Source organism: Bufo bufo, chromosome 2 (genome assembly GCF_905171765.1).
Source record: "Bufo bufo chromosome 2, aBufBuf1.1, whole genome shotgun sequence".
NCBI classification, from domain to species: domain Eukaryota; kingdom Metazoa; phylum Chordata; class Amphibia; order Anura; family Bufonidae; genus Bufo; species Bufo bufo.
Window position 1 is genome coordinate 22,944,156 of NC_053390.1, and position 17,977 is coordinate 22,962,132.

The 17,977-nt window shown below is 43.7% G+C and overlaps 1 pseudogene; it reads right to left on the minus strand.

The window, feature by feature from the left end:
- Window positions 1-3,394: 3,394 nt before the first annotated feature.
- On the minus strand, window positions 3,395-11,072 carry LOC120990660 (annotated as a pseudogene).
- Between the last annotated feature and the right edge of the window lie 6,905 nt (window positions 11,073-17,977).

Here is a 17,977-nt window from a genome sequence, read left to right on the forward strand (position 1 = left end):
GTCAGGCAAATTCCGAGTTCATATTTGGAATCAGCCCGCTCATTTTAGTATAAATCACATGTTTTTCTCTCAGTAGCAAAATCATTCTCATAATTTTCTATTAGAAGCCCAGCAGGAGATCAACAGCGGTAAACTGCCAACCATGTAGATCCAAGATGTGGCTTTCTCAGTTACTTTGCATTATTACACTTTTGTAACCATCAGATAGTTCTTACAGTCTCTATTAATATACGTATATGTATGGGGCGGGAATGGGCACGGGGTGGGGGTGTTCCTGGGCATGTCTGAATTAAAATAACGCCCCTCTGGGCACCTTAATACCTCATTAGCATATGGATATAAAGTAAGCTCCAAGGAAAAAGAAAATCATATGGAAATAAGGTATGAAGTGCTGTAAGGACATACTTTTGGTTTAATATTGATTATCTAGTTGACAGATTCCCTTTAAAACTTCACTTTTTCTTATTGTAGGATGACATTTTTGAGCTTTGGAACACATTGCTGGTTTTCCATAGAGTTATGGACTCAAGGTACAAAGGTTTCAACACACAATGGTCATCTCAGAACCAATGAATATTGTTACTTGAAGGACCACTGTATAGAGTTCTCCCTGGGGGTATCCTCAAACACTGTTAGGGTACAGCCACACACAGTTTTTGGGATAACTGTTTGAGGTATACCTGCCTGCAGTACTTTTTGCCAAAGTCAGAAATGGATTCGAAAGACATAGGAAAGGATGTAGAGAAATTCCTCTCATTCATCACAGTTAAGCCTGTGGCTCAGCTTGTAAGGTTTCTGCCTACCACACAGAAGGTTCTGAGTTTAAGGCCTGGCAGTGACAATCTGAATAAAAGTGGAATACATGTTTTAAATACACAGGGGTGTTCTCAAGCACTATTATAATGCTGAAGGCCATAGTTATATGGGGAACTTTATTTTATATTAACACCTTCCCGACCTCGCCATACATGTACAGTTTTAAAACATGTACAGACTTTAAACATGTGGCCTGCTCAGAAGCTGACCAGGCATCATAGCTGATGGGTGGCTGCTGCTTTACATAGCAGACACCCAGAGGCATTGTTTGCCATCTGCAATAAAGTAGATCATGGACATTTAACCCCTCACATGCTGTGGTAAATTGCAAACACAGCATCTGAGGCATCTTTCTCCTGGGGCCGTGCACTTCCAGGGTCCAAATGGATCCTTCATGCTGAAATTGAGGGAACCGTTCAGTTGCTATGGCATCGTTGGGGCTCTGGAAGAAAATGATTCCTGCCTGTTGCAGGGCTTTATAGGAACACAGTAAATAACCTATAGGCTGCAATTATAAATCATTGCAGTCTATGGGAGAAGTAATTAGACAATCACAAAAAGTAAAAAAAAACTATCAAATATGTAAAATTCAGCCCCTTTTTTCATATTAAAAACAAAAGTAAACAATAAAAACAAAGATCATTGTCACTATTGTGGGTAAAATGCCCATACTATTAAATATAAACTATCTGAATGAAGATGAAATATTAATATGTCCACATATGTTATAAAACTATTACATGGAGCGTCGTTACTTCTCCCCATGTCACTCTGGACTCTACCGCAGTGTGGGTGGAGGTGTGAATACAGTGATAAGAAGCAAGGTTCATGGGGACAATCCATTTCACTGCTCTGGAAGTACAAACCGGATTCCAAAAAAGTTGGGACACTAAACAAATCGTGAATAAAAACTGAATGCAATGATGTGGAGGTGCCAACTTCTAATATTTTATTCAGAATAGAACATAAATCACGGAACAAAAGTTTAAACTGAGAAAATGTACCATTTTAAGGGGAAAATATGTTGAATCAGAATTTCATGGTGTCAACAAATCCCCAAAAAGTTGGGACAAGGCCATTTTCACCACTGTGTGGCATCTCCCCTTCTTCTTACAACACTCAACAGACGTCTGGGGACCGAGGAGACCAGTTTCTCGGGTTTAGAAATAGGAATGCTCTCCCATTCTTGTCTAATACAGGCCTCTAACTGTTCAATCGTCTTGGGCCTTCTTTGTTGCACCTTCCTTTTTATGATGCGCCAAATGTTCTCTATAGGTGAAAGATCTGGACTGCAGACTGGCCATTTCAGTAGCCGGATCCTTCTCCTACGCAGCCATGATGTTGTGATTGATGCAGAATGTGGTCTGGCATTATCTTGTTGAAAAATGCAGGGTCTTCCCTGAAAGAGATGACGTCTGGATGGGAGCATATGTTGTTCTAGAACCTGAATATATTTTTCTGCATTGATGGTGCCTTTCCAGACATGCAAGCTGCCCATGCCACACGCACTCATGCAACCCCATACCATCAGAGATGCAGGCTTCTGAACTGAGCATTGATAACAACTTGGGTTGTCCTTGTCCTCTTTGGTCCGGATGACATGGCGTCCCAGATTTCCAAAAAGAACTTCGAATCGTGACTCGTCTGACCACAGAACAGTCTTCGATTTTGCCACACTCCATTTTAAATAATCCCTGGCCCAGTGAAAACGCCTGAGCTTGTGGATCTTGCTTAGAAATGGCTTCTTCTTTGCACTGTAGAGTTTCAGCTGGCAACGGCGGATGGAACGGTGAATTGTGTTCACTGTCAATGGTTTCTGGAAGTATTCCTGAGCCCATTCTGTGATTTCCTTTACAGTAACATTCCTGTTTGTGGTGCAGTGTCGTTTAAGGGCCCGTAGATCACGGGCATCCAGTATGGTTTTACGGCCTTGACCCTTATGCACAGAGATTGTTCCAGATTCTCTGAATCTTAGGATGATGTTATGCACAGTTGATGATGATAGATGCAAAGTCTTTGCAATTTTTCGCTGGGTAACACCTTTCTGATATTGCTCCACTATATTTCTGCGCAACATTGTGGGAATTGGTGATCCTCTACCCATCTTGGCTTCTGAGAGACACTGCCACTCTGAGAAGCTCTTTTTATACCCAATCATGTTGCCAATTGACCTAATTAGTGTTAATTGGTCTTCCAGGTCTTCGTTATGCTCAAATTTACTTTTTCCAGCCTCCTATTGCTACTTGTCCCAACTTTTTGGGGATTTGTTTACACTGCGAAAATTGGAATCAACGTATTTTTCCTTTAAAATGATATTTACTCGGATTAAACGTTTGTTCTGTCATCTACGTTCTATTACAAATAAAATATTGACATTTGCCATCTCCACATCATTGCATTCAGTTTTTATTCACAATTTGTTTAGTGTCCTAACTTTTTTGGAATCCGGTTTGTAAACAAGGCTCTTCTTCTCTTCCTTATATCCACAATACTTTTCCTTCGTGAATCTCTGTCACAGTTAACCTGCTTGTTAGGAAGATCCAGGACAATTTCAACCAAAAAATAGAACGTATTAGCTTTAAGATCCATAAATAAATTGATATCCAAATTTTTTCTCTTCCTAGTGATATCTCTTATGTAAAAGAAGATTTGATTTATATGAAAAGCATTTCCCACATTCTGAACATGAATATGGCTTCTCTCCTGTGTGAAATCTCTGATGTGCAACAAGAGATGATTTCTGTGTAAAACATTTCCTACATTCTGAACATGAATATGGCTTCTCTCCTGTGTGAAATCTCTGATGTGCAACAAGAGATGGTTTCTGTGTAAAACATTTTCCACATTCTAAACATGAATATGGCTTCTCTCCTGTGTGAAATCTATGATGTGTAATAAGAGATGAGCTCCGTGTAAAACATTTCCCACATTCTGAACATGAATACGGCTTCTCTCCTGTGTGAATTCTCTGATGTAAAACAAGATGCGATTTTCGTCTAAAACATTTCCCACATTCTGAACATGAATATGGCTTCTCCCCTGTGTGACTTCTCTCATGTAAAACAAGGTCTGATTTCATTTTAAAGCCCTTCCTACATTCTGAACATGAATATGGCCTCTCTCCTGTGTGAATTCTCTCATGTATAACAAGACGCGATTTATACGTGAAGCACTTCCCACATTCTGAACAGGAGTGTGGCTTCTCCTTTGTTAGAATTCTTCTGTGTGCAGGAAGTCTTGATAGTTTTTTGAACTGTTTATCACACTGAAATCTTTCACCCCATTCCTGACCTGTACATGTGGTAATCTGTGATTGGTCAGGGGAAGGTTCTGCAGGATTAGGAGGATTATATGACTGATCTGTACTGTGTGGTCCTGGATGTACATTAAGGGAAATGAGGTTTTCTCCAGGAGAGCGCTGCATGATATCTTCATCTTCTCTTTTGAAATTCAGTGATAAGATGAAGTTTTCCTCAGAATTCTTAATGGGATTTTCTGTTAAGATAAAAAATGAAATGTGTGATTTTTTTTTTCCAAACTGCAGAGCAGACAATCCTACATTAGGCTAAAAGTGGATCCAGGAGGAAGAAGAAGTATAAGCCATTCACATTTAATCCACTCCTGGCTTAGGCTAAACAAACTGCACACTTTATTCCAGCCTTATAAAGCGTTCTATAATTTCCAGACAAGGAGTAGAATTCTGATTTACTGTACGCCCGGTCATGACTTTTATTACATAGGGTTATCAATATCTGATTGTAGGGGTTCAACTTTCGGCATCCCCACGATCAGATGCTTGAAGAGGCGGCGGTGCTACTTCCTCTTCAAGATTACACTGCGCATCATCTCGCTTGCAACAGGAGCGCAGTGTAATTACAAGTGCTCGTCCTATTGAAGTGAATAGAACAAGCACTTGCCGAGACGATGAGCAGTGTAATATTGAAGAAGAAGTACTTGCACTTCCTCTTCAAACAGCTGATTGGTGAGGGTGCTGGAAATCAGACCTTACTGATCAGATATTATGGATGTGAACGTTTTTACAAGAAAAGAAATTTATATAGAGCGCCAATTTGAAATATTGTTTTTAGTATTTGTTGATTTTCAATTGTTGTAGTTAAATCTGAAACTGGAGGTGCAGGAGCGCATTGGGGGAACAGGTAAACACTGGAGAACACTCAGGAACACAGTTGGAGGATAACTCACTGAAATCGCATCGGCACTAGATCTCCTAAACCTTTACAAGTCACCAGAAAAAGAACTGAAAGCTCAGGCAACATGAAATACCCAGGGACCTGAAACAATTGGCTGGGGTAGGATTAGCAGATGCTAGCTTTGACCTTTGGTGAGCGCACACGCTCCCTAAAGAGACAGAGACTGACTCACACATGCCAGACGCCAGAGTTAGTCACATACCGTCCATACCCACAAGGGACAGAAGGGCAGCAGCAACTGTGGGGAGCAGTTCAAACACAGTTGTCTTGATGGACAGACGGACAGGCTGGAAAGACAGGTGTCTGGAAAGACGGACAGGCTGGAGAGACAGGTGTCTGGAGAGATGGACAGGCTGGAGAGAAAGGTGTCTAGTAATACGGACAGGCTGGAGAGAAAGGTGTATGGACAGATGGACAGGCTGGAGTGACATGTGTCTGGACCCACACGGGAGGCTGACAACGAGGCAGAGGTGGTTGACAACATGATGATAGGCTGACAAGGTTGCTGTAAGATGAGGCACTGGAGCAAATTATAGGGCACAGAAGAGTTGTCATTGGGCACTGAGGGGGTTAATTAAATTTGCCTCTATCTTAATAGTACCTGGTCTCTGATTGCTTCCCCGACAGAGGTGAGGCGATCAGAGGTGTAAAATACACTTACATCTGCCCTAAACTGCTGCCCTGAACTTTGATTGGTCCATCTGCAGTATTGGACCTATCACAGTGATCGCTGGCCAGGGAACGCTGACAGAATCCCGGCCATCATCACTATTTGTCTAGCCAACACAGAGTGCCGTCCTCGCTGAACTGTCATGGCATCCTCTGGTGTGGCGAGAGTGTAACCATGTATGTCAGAAGGCAGCAACAGACGACATTCCCCGATGTTCAAGTATGTCAGAGTGCAAAAAGGGGTTGCTGTAGTTATAGAAAGGGTTAAGACTGGTCAAGATGGGAGATTCTCCTGCTGCTCTAAGACTTTTCATCCCATGTCACTCATCAATATGGAGCTTGCAAATGAGAGCACCAAAAATGATCACGTTAAGTATGAAACGGGGGATTTCAACCATTCTCTGCTCTAAGAACCGGACATTAGTAGGAACAGGTTTAGATTAAGCATCATGTGGCTCGACTTGATCAGGGACCAGGAGGAAATTCTGGATAAAATAGGAAGTTATCTTAAAGATAGTATGAGGACTTTTTCACCAACTGTAGTGGAGCGTGTCCCAAAGGCTTACACAAAAATAAAACATCTTTGATCCTCGAGAGGGGGTATCGTGGAGAACAGGAAGATTTAGCTAATCCATCTACGGAAAAGAAAGATAAGTGGACGATGCAGCCATGGTCCTATAATAACATATTGCGTTAATGAGCAAACAGAACCATGGCCTCGTCAGAGCAGAAGGAAACGTTTCTATTCAGGCTACTTTCACACTGGCGTTTTGGTTTACGTTTGTGAGATCCGTTTCAGGGCTCTCACAAGCGGACCAAAACGGATCCGTTAAAAATGCATCAGTTTGCCTCCATTCCGCTCTGGAGGCAGACACCAAAAGGCTGCTTGCAGAAATCTGCAGGGGGGTTCTTTTGGGAGGGGGCCAGTCAAACCCCGGAAATCTCCACCCCAGACCCGGAGGCCGGTGCCAGCCAAACCCGCCCATGACGTACCCCCTGTAGACCCAGCCCCGGTGGTCTGCTGGCGATGTCAGGAGCCTGGACACATAAGGGCTGACTTTCCCCATCGGGGTGAACCCATGGACACCAACTATGGCTACCGCCACTCATTATATGCCAGGATGTTGTGTGCCACAGGAACCTCCAAGACTGTAGACAATAGCCACCTGTGCCAGGTGGAAGTGGGGGACACTCTGGCAGTGGCTCTGCTGGATTCAGGGAGCCTGGTGTCCCTGGTAAGAGCTGCCCTGGTGCGGCTCGCCGAGTATACTGGCCGAAAGGTCGGCGTAGTGTGTATTCATGGAAACTTAAAGGACTATCCCACCGCCCTGGTCTCTCTATCAAGGGTGGCCAGCAGGTGGACTCATGAGGTGGCCGTCGCCACAAAATTACAGTATGAACTCATAATTGGGAGAAGTTTCCCCGATTTCCGGGCACTATGACCGGATACGAAAGTTACCGGTACCCGGGAGACAGACGTAACCCTAGCAGAGTGGCCCGACTCAGGGGGGAGACCAGAACCCTGGGAACCTGAGTCCAAAGTGGTAGTAGTTGAGGGTGAGCCGCAACAACCGGGGGCCGAGTCTATGTTCCCCCGTTTTGTGGTTCAACAGGAGATGCTGTACCGGGTAAATCAACTATTGGGTGAGCATATTGAACAGCTGGTGGTGCCCAAGGCGTATCGCAAGCTCGTGTTGGAGTTAGCCCACCAACATGTTCTTGGGGGACACCTGGGCCAGCAGAAAACGCAGGATCGGATTCTACAGCGGTTCTACTGGCCCAGTGTGTTCAGAGAGGTGGAAGAGTATTGCAAGTCTTGCCCAACCTGCCAGATAACCAGCCCCCAGCCACATTTCTGTAGTCCTCTGGTTCCTGTCCCGATTATTGAGGTTCCATTCGAGCAGATCGCTATGGATCTCATAGGCCCAGTACCGAAGTCCGCTTGAGGGCCCCAACACATCTTGGTCATCCTCGACTATGCCACTCGGTACCCGGAGGCGGTGCCACTGCATCATACATCAGCCAAACTCATAGCTAAGGAGTTAATGGAGAAGTATTCTCGAGTGGGTCTGCCTAAGGAGGTTCTGACTGACCAAGGGACCCCGTTTATGTCCAAGGTCATGAGTGAACTCTGTAAGTTGCTCCACATAAAACCGTTACGGACGTCCGTGTATCATCCGCAAACGGATGGCCTGGTAGAGAGGTTTAATCAAACATAAAAAAATATGTTAAAAAGAGCGGTGTCTAAGGATAGGAGGGACTGGGACATTCTTCTGCCCTATCTCATGTTCGCAGTGCGAGAAGTGCCCCAGGCCTCTACTGGGTTCTCGCCCTTCAAACTGCTATACGGCAGACACACTCGCGGTCTGTTGGACGTCGCCAAAGAGGTGTGGGAACACCAACCCACACCGCACAAAACTGTTGTTGAGTACGTCACCCAGATGCAAGGACGGATGGAAACAGTGTTGCCTCTGGTTAGGGAGCATATGGAGGCAGCACAGCGAGCCCAGAGTAGAGTCTATAATCAGCAGGCTCAGGTCTGGAACTTTAACCCGGGTGATCGGGTGTTGGTTCTGGAACCGACTGTAGACAGTAAGTTCCTAGCTAGGTGGCAGGGGCCCTACGAGGTACTTGAAAAAATTGGAGAAGTAGATTACAAGTTTTACACAATGATTTCATTTTTGAAACAAAAAAGAAAATCATGTTTTAGTGTTTCCATGGTCTGAGAGCCATAGTTTTTTCAGTTTTTGGGCGATTATCTTGGGTAGGGCATGATTTTTGCGGGATGAGATGACGGTTTGAGTGGCACATGCTGTGAACCAAGATATCTCGCAAGTTCTGACTGCGACGGAAGGTAATCGCTGGTTTGTCCGGGATGAGATGACCAATGTCCGAGTCAGATCTCAAGATGTCCCAGTATTCTGATAGCACGTTGCGCACTTGATCATGAGCACTATCAAACGTGCCAATGATTCGCATACTTTCAATCCCTTGTGGATTTAATTTGGGAGACAGTAGCGAATACCTATTTTGACTCAAAGAATGTTGGTAAGCTTCTTTGAGTAGCTGGGATGGGTAACCTCGAGACAAAAATCTCCCTTGAAGGTCTACGGCAGCTTTTCTAAAATCCGATAACTGGGAACAATTCCTACGGGCCCTTAAATATTGCCCCTTAGGAATGCCTCGTTTCAGAGCTTTAGGGTGACCACTCTCCCATCTCAATAGGCTATTTGTAGCCGTGGTTTTCCTATACATACTGTTAACAATATCACCAGATGTATTGAGCTTGATGGTCAAATCCAGAAATGAAATCTGGTTCTCATTTATTTCCGAGGTAAAAAATAAACCTAGCTCATTGTTGTTTAAAGCTGCCACAAACTCATGGAACAGGGTGGCGCTGCCCCCCCAGAGGATCAGCACATCATCTATGTATCTGATCCACAGGGGGACAGCACCAACAAACCGCTCCATGACATCAGAGAAAACCAGTTCCCTTTCCCACCAGCCCAGGAAGAGATTCGCAAAAGTAGGGGCACAGGGACTGCCCATTGCGACTCCCCTGAGCTGGTGGAAAATCTTACCGTCAAATAAGAACACATTATGTGTCAATATGAACTCCAAAAGTTCCATAATAAAGGCATTATGGCCTAGTAGATGTTCCCCTCTCTGTTGAAGGAATGAGAGGACCGCTCTACAGCCCAAATGATGGGGAATGGAGCTGTAGAGGGCCTCCACATCTAGGCTAGCCAGTTTGGTACCCTTGTCAACGTGGATACCATTGAGCCTTGCCAACACATCCATGGTGTCTCTAACATGGGACGGCAGACTGGTGACAAAAGGTCTCAGAATGGTATCCACGTATATGCTGATGTTTGCAGTAAGACTGCCTGTACCAGAAACAATTGGCCTGCCTTTCAAAGGATCAAGGCCTTTGTGAACTTTGGGCAGGCTGTATAGGGTGGCAAGAACTGGAAAATCAGGAAGCAAGAAAGCAAATTCCGTTTTATCAATCAGTTTATTTGCCAACGCATTCATTAAGATGTTTCGCAATTCAAGTCTATAACCCACTGTGGGGTCGGAAGGAAGCTTCCTATATGTGGATTGGTCACTGAGGATGTTGAGACACATCTGTTGATATTTCTTATGTCCCATCACCACAATGTTTCCACCTTTATCAGATGGCTTTATGACCAATTCCGTATCCGACTGCAATTGTTTCAAAGCTTCCTTTTCAGACCAACTCAAATTATCAGCACTGCCCTTCAATGTGTCCAATTGACGAAGCTTGTTGGTCACCACAGACACAAATATGTCTATGGGTGTATTATCATTTATAAGCGGCATCTTCTTGGAGGAAGGTCGTAAATCCATATTCTGAGCCATAGTTTCTTTAATTTTTTGGGCGATTGTCTTAGGTAGGGGCTCATTTTTTGTGGGATGAGGTGACGGTTAGGGTGGTACTATTTTGGTGGGCATACGCCTTTTTGATCGCTTGCTGTTGTACTTTTTGTGATGTAAGGTGACAAAAAAATGGTTTATTTAGCACAGTTTTTATTTTTTACGGTGTTCATCTGAGGGGTTAGGTCATGTGATATGTTTATAGAGCCGGTCGATACGGACGCGGTGATACCTAATATGTAAACTTTTTTTTTTTTCCCTATTTTTTACCAATTTTTTCTTACTTTATTTGGGGGAAATTACGTTTTTTGTTTTTTTTTTACTTGAAACTTTTAATTTTAGTCCCACTTTGGGACTTCAACATTTGGGGATCTAATATTTCTGTATTGGAATGCATTGGCTGTATGAGTAATAGTGTGTATTACTCATACAGCTTCCAGCCTGTGAGATCCAGGGGGCTGAATCTCACTGGCTCGTCACCGGAAGGCAGCGCCGCTGCCTTCCATGCCATCGGGTCCCCCTTACAGCCGCATGGGGACACGATGGCACATCCGATCCCCGCCGCAACGAGCAGTAAACATCGCAAACCGCGCATTGACCCAAGGTGCCTGGGCGGCGGTGATCGGAAATACACAGAACGTACAGGTACGCCCGGTGTCCTTAAGTACCAGGACATCAAGGCGTACCTGTATGCCCTGTGTCCGCAACAAGTTAAGTTAAAGACGTTATCGTTGCCTCTATACTGCGTCCGCAAGCCTGTCTACCAGAGAAAACTAAAAAAAAAAAGCTTGATAAGAGAAACACTTCATAATGTGATGGAGACATCTCCAATCAAAGAGCAGCGCAGCAGCCGGTGATCAGATTCTCCTATTGCCCTGAAGACACCAAAGGACAGAATCTGAAGTCACTTTCTCCATTCATGATTCCATACCTGTGGTGACATCTCTTGGAATGTCCTCCTCCTCCTCCTCACTCTTACACGGGAGATCGCCCATCATCCTCTCTTCTTCATCCACTTTAATATCAGTCAGATCTTCCCCCTGATTTGTCATCTGTAACAATTCAGAACAATACAGCAGACAGGTGGGAAATCTAACAGATCCACATAAGAGACCCCCACAATCTATGACCCCTCTATGACTGCAGGACCTCCTATATAGATGTGTATAGGGCTCAGCTCCATCTACCTGAGGATTCTCTGGGACCTTCTCTTCTGGACAGTCCTGGGAATACAGAGGACGGGGACATCTCTCTGGTAGATTTCTCCTCCCGGATCCATCTGTGGAGACACAAGCACACAGTGACTGAATACATGGCCTCCTGTAGATCTGTTTATAGATCAGACTCTTCTCTCAGCTCCTTCACTTCTAGGTTTAGTGATCAGGGCAAAATAACAATATTCTGCTCCTCACCACCTGTGCCGAGGTCCCAGCAACTAACAGACCATAAGACCAAAGAAACCTCTGGTCTATGAGAGTGAATGGTGGGCAGTGGATGACAACTCCTTCTCCATAATAGTACATACTGAGGATAAAGTTATAAGTGTCAGGGCCCTGCAGCACCCTACCAACCAGGAAGGTGTCAGAGCATCATCCTGACACAATGACACCCTGGTTATGAGGTAATTGTCTAGAGCGAACACATATTGAAGACTTTCATCGGTCAACGTACATGGAGGAAGAAACAACTACTTCTAGTCACCTCTCCACCAGGCTATGAGGTGTTGGAGAAAGCTCTACATCTATATCCCCCTCCAAGCCTCCTTTCCCTGGGAAGACAATTCCTTTCTCCTAAGGAGCTGTTATTGGGGGAGAAAGAAAAATATCTGATGATATTTACTTTTTTATTTTCTGTGAGCCCATGACAGCTCCATGAGAGGGACTGCCGCCCTGCTGGACAAGAACAGGGACCTCTGAGATCTCTGAAACTCCCATCCTCCTCTGTAGGAAGATTCATTAGAAGGACAGTTATGTCCAATCACAGCGGAGAGAGTCACAGCCAGCAAGAAAAAAAACTTACCTTCTCCCTGGCTGTGACACTCTCCGCTGTGATTGGACAGCACTACAGCCAGGGATAAGGAACTCCCATTGAGAAACAGGGCAGACTCCTCCTCGGTGTACCAATACTAAATTTAACATACCAGGTGGGAGAATTTAACGGGGGCCACAGCGGGGGAACGGAGATGTGCACAGTAACAAAAGGTAAGCGCAGTTAGATCACTGCTTTATTACCTACATATCCTGATACTTAGTTTATAATGCCTGGACCCATGAAAGGTCCTCTTTAAGTTTAAGGACCACACTGATTTTCCAAAAAGGGAACTTGAACTATAACAAAATATTGAGAGGTTCAAGTCAGCCCTAATAGAACGTAAACATCAACAATTCATTAAGGATTTAAATAAATTTAGAAACAAAACGGCATATGAAGTGACACAATCCATCCAGAAGGGATCGGCAACAGAAACCTCCCTCTCCGAGGCTGAGAGTTTGGATATAGAATATAGTCAACCTCAACAATACCAAGATCGACGACCCAATTGGAGGGAGAGAGGCCACACTAGGGGTAGATATAGAAACTCCACCTTTAGATCACAGCAAATTGAGAATCAACGAACATCTCAATACCTTTCCAAACAATGGAGCTCTCAAAATCCCCTTACGGGGAAAGACAGGGACTACAGAAAGGGAACAGGAACAATGAAGACACACATTGTCATCTGGAGTATCCTCTTTATCGGCTTCCTCTTCAGCATCACCCCCATTGTGAATACTGCATCTTTTTTAGGACAGACATCTACAAACACCTACACTTTGAGGGACCGCGTACAACTGATGTCTCAACAGGGCAGAAAACACTAGAAGCAGGTTCAAATAAATCTGTGATCCTGGATCTTTCAGGAGTAATTATATCCAAAACTGAACAGGCTATTTTAGCGAAAGGTTTATCGTATGTACCCACTACCCAATTGAACCTCTTTGAATGGCTGATATAAAAAATTCTGTTCATCTGATAAAAAGAGGTGTCTTGAACTGGGACTTGAGCCCAGTGATCTACAAGGGTTTGATGATTTGATACAACTGCTAGACGAGAATGAACGTCCAAGGGGACAAGGCCCGTTCACTGGTCTTAGAAAAAAAAAGCACTAAAATGCCTCTAAAAACATTGGGGGAAGCTAACATTGATTTTTGAGGTCAGTGATAAGGGACCTAGAGCAGATTGAACCTACGCAGTGTTATAAGAACTATACTTCCACAGAAATAGAGGCTTTACAACAACTAGGCATGAACAAAAACCTGATAATCAAGCCCTCTGACAAGGGTGACAACATTGTGGTTTTGACCCTTCAACAATATACTGTATGTGCCTATCACTTCAATCAGATAAGAAAAGCTATGAGCTACTGAAAGTGGATCCTACTGACCTATTTTTACAGGAACTGTCCCAGATACTGTGGGAGGCCCTTGAGGGGAAATTAATTGACCAAAAGGAATTTTAATATCTGTTACCTACCTTCACAAAAGTGGGCACTTTTTATGGTCTCCCTAAAGTACATAAGGGAAACTATCCCCTCAAGGGCCGACTAATAGACTTCCAATCCCAGAAACATACTCAACACGCAGGTACTTACATTGAACAAATACTTTGTCCATTTGTTGTACCTTTACCATTTTACCTACAGGATACCACAGATCTTCTTAAACGTCTGGAAGGTATAACGATGAAATCAAATACATGGTTAGCCTCAATTGATGTAGAGGCACTTTACACCTTCATTCCCCACAATAACAGCCTGGCAGCAGTGAAGTATTTTCTGGACTCTAGATCTAATGAGTTGAGCGAACACAATCATTTTGTAATTCAGCTCTTACATTTTATACTCACCCACAACTACTTTGTCTTTGACGGCCATTTCTACCACCAGCTCAGGGGCACCGCGATGGGTAGCCCCTGTGCACCCACTTACGCTAATCTGCTCCTGGGTTGGTGGGAGGATACCATCGTCTTCTCTGAATCTATGACCCACTGGACCAGATACGTTTTGTTATGGTCCAGATTTATAGACGATATTTTGCTATTGTGGTCTGGAACCGAAGAGGACTTTAGATTGTTCATGGGTGAACTAAATATGAATACAGTACAGACCAAAAGTTTGGACACACCTTCTCATTCAAAGAGTTTTCTTTATTTTCATGACTATGAAAATTGTAGATACACACTGAAGGCATCAAAACTATGAATTAACACATGTTGAATTATATACATAACAAACAAGTGTGAAACAACTGAAAATATGTCATATTCTAGGTTCTTCAAAGTAGCCACCTTTTGCTTTGATTACTGCTTTGCACACTCTTGGCATTCTCTTGATGAGCTTCAAGAGGTAGTCCCCTGAAATGGTTTTCACTTCACAGGTGTGCCCTGTCAGGTTTAATAAGTGGGATTTCTTGCCTTATAAATGGGGTTGGGACCATCAGTTGCGTTGAGGAGAAGTCAGGTGGATACACAGCTGATAGTCCTACTGAATAGACTGTTAGAATTTGTATTATGGCAAGAAAAAAGCAGCTAAGTAAAGAAAAACGAGTGGCCATCATTACTTTAAGAAATGAAGGTCAGTCAGTCAGCCGAAAAATTGGGAAAACTTTGAAAGTAAGGGCTATTTGACCATGAAGGAGAGTGATGGGGTGCTGCGCCAGATGACCTGGCCTCCACAGTCACCGGACCTGAACCCAATCGAGATGGTTTGGGGTGAGCTGGACCGCAGAGTGAAGGCAAAAGGGCCAACAAGTGCTAAGCATCTCTGGGAACTCCTTCAAGACTGTTGGAAGACCATTTCAGGGGACTACCTCTTGAAGCTCATCAAGAGAATGCCAAGGGTGTGCAAAGCAGTAATCAAAGCAAAAGGTGGCTACTTTGAAGAGCCTAGAATATGACATATTTTCAGTTGTTTCACACTTGTTTGTTATGTATATAATTCAACATGTGGTAATTCATAGTTTTGATGCCTTCATAGTCATGAAAATAAAGAAAACTCTTTGAATGAGGTGTGTCCAAACTTTTGGTCTGTACTGTAGGTCTATAATTTATGCCTGAGCTCCAACGCAATTTGATTACATTTCTTGATACATGGGTCGAACGAGGTGAAAATAACTCTATTAAGACAACTCTATACTCAAAAAAATTTAGACAAACAATCTCCTAAGATGGGACAGTTTCCACCCTAAATCACTCAAACAAGGTATACCCAAGGAGCAGTTTCTTAAGATCCGTAGACACTGCTCTGATCAGAGTGATTTTACCCGGGAGGCATCTCAGCTGTTCCATCGATTCAAACAAAGGGGATACCCAGACTCATGCCTCTATGAAGCATGGAGTAATGCCAATTCTATAGACAGGACTACGTAAAAGTCAACAAAAATTTATCCGAATTGTCGGTACATATGATACTGCATCCCATCAAATCCGGGAGATCTTAGGTCCCTTATAAAAACGGATTTGATTTGGGGAAATTTCTCCCTGACCACCCTCACCTATAGACGCGGACGCAGTCATCTTGAACCTTCATTGAAAAGCACGTGGTTATCCAATAGAAAATTAGGCACATTTAAATGTGGCAAATGTAGAGCTTGCTGATACATTGCAGTAGGTGATACCTTCACTGATAGCATCAAAAGAAGGATCTATAGAGCTCGCTCTTTCGCTAACTGTAACACCGTTGGAGTTGTATATTTGGCCCAGCATGAGTGTGGTCTCAAATATGGGGGGGGGGGGGAACTTGCAGAAGTTTCAAAAAGAGGATCTTAGAACATGTGGGTGACCTTTGTCGAGACATATTTTGCTTCATCACGCTGGTAATATTAATTCGATATGACTCTCAATGATTGAGACAATCAATCTATAAGGGGCGAGATTTAGACAGACTGTTGAGACAAAAGGAGGCAAGATGGACCTTTACCCTTAGGACTGTAATACGCCTCGGTCTAAATGAAAGTATTGATTATACATGCTTCCTCTAATTGATCAAGCAAATACATTTAATAAAAGGGCCACTATCATTTAAATCTAATAATCTCGATTTAATAATAACCTATTTAAATGGGATAGTGTAGCCATCTCCCTCATTATCAAGTTTTTTGGCCCTTTTATTATTAATTTTATCTAATAACCTATTTGTTCTTCTTTGATTCTTGTTTATACCATGGGGTTGAGCGTTTAATTAGGATTTATATCCCTCCATTATTTACATCCACTTGGTTAGGTTGCTGTCACTTTAAATCAATCCGGCATTTGCCTCCTTATGGCTTGTCGTTCACATGACCGATTCTTGACGTCACTATGTTATCAGCGGCTGCTAGGTACTGACACTACAGGTCACGTGATGCAGCGTTTGGTCATGTGGTCTTGATCACATAGGTTGGGAAACTCTCGTGTGGCTCCCATCTCCTCGGGGTTGATCACGTGACCTCCTTGCACACGTGACGTTCTTACTTTTCCGGTTGCCTATTTAAACCGACGTGTTTGCTACATACTTACCCACCACTCCATGGCGGACGCCGCTGCCTTGTTAGCCTCCTCATTCTTCATCTGGGTCCTGTTGTCGCTTTATCCCGATGTCTGATCACTTGACTTTCCGCACCAGTTCTTATCTATGGGCAGCACGCAAGTAGCAAGTGATATTTTGTTAAAGACAGCACATTTATTTTGCTGTCTTTTTTACGTACTTCTGAGGAGGTAAATCATCCGCACATATTGTATGAATTATTATGTGAACCTAAAATACAAATGCAATAGCACTCTGCAACAAGAATTCTGCCCTGCCTCTATGCTGGATGAGGCATTGGTGTACATTTTGGCCAAAGCGTAATAAGCCACTCACCACGTCAAGGTCGCCTCTATGGAGTGGTCCCTAACACTAGTTCCTACCTGTTTATGGGCCATGATAGCCACACAAAGTCCAGGGAATGCAGGTCAGCATGCACGCCAAGCACACTCTGCTTTTAACCCCGTCCGGTGCCATTACAGCTTTCATCGGATCCAGGGATGCAAGTACCAACATGCACGCTGAGCCCACCATATACTTCTCCTGGAGCCAAATGGCTGCTGGTAGTTTCTATATAAGCAGACTCAGTTTTATACTGACTTTAAAACCAGCCTCCAGGACAGATTGACTGGTCAGGTGTGCATGACTCCATGGAGATCGCCACGCCTCCAATATATACTACAAAGAAAAAATGTGGGGGATTATATGAACCTGTTATGTGCGGTACCTACAAACATGATTTGATGATCTGTGGAAGGCAGCATATCTTTTTTGAATTCCGCTATACATTGGTAATGGGGGAGATACCTATTGGGTTGTTTATAAAGTATTTTTGAGTTTGCGGTCCCCAATGCACGGGAAACATCCGTGCAGTGGCCGGGATGGATTGAGATCAATTCAACTTGAATGGGTCTGAGATCCGTCCGCAACGTAAAAAAATAGAACATGTTCTTGAATGGGTGTTTGTGGGCCGCAATACGGCCACAGCCGGGCAACAGCCGTGTGCATGACACCTTATGCAGGATTAAATTCCGGGGAACTAAAGTTCACTTATTTCTGCATCTCTATCATTACTCGTCAACAAAGTAAATTCTTATGCCCCCGAGGGACAAGAACATCAATTATCAATGTGGATTTCCCTTCAGTCTAATTGTAAAAAAGAGGGTCATGTCGCAATTTTCCACACATCGGAACATCTACCTAAGTTTTGCTATAAACTTCAAATTACTGTTCCCTCTCATGTGGGATCAGCTTACTCCTCCACCACCACTATCTGCATGGACAACCTATCAGCCCCGCAGGAGCAGACCATCTACTTGATCTTCTAGAGAGGTTCAGTCTG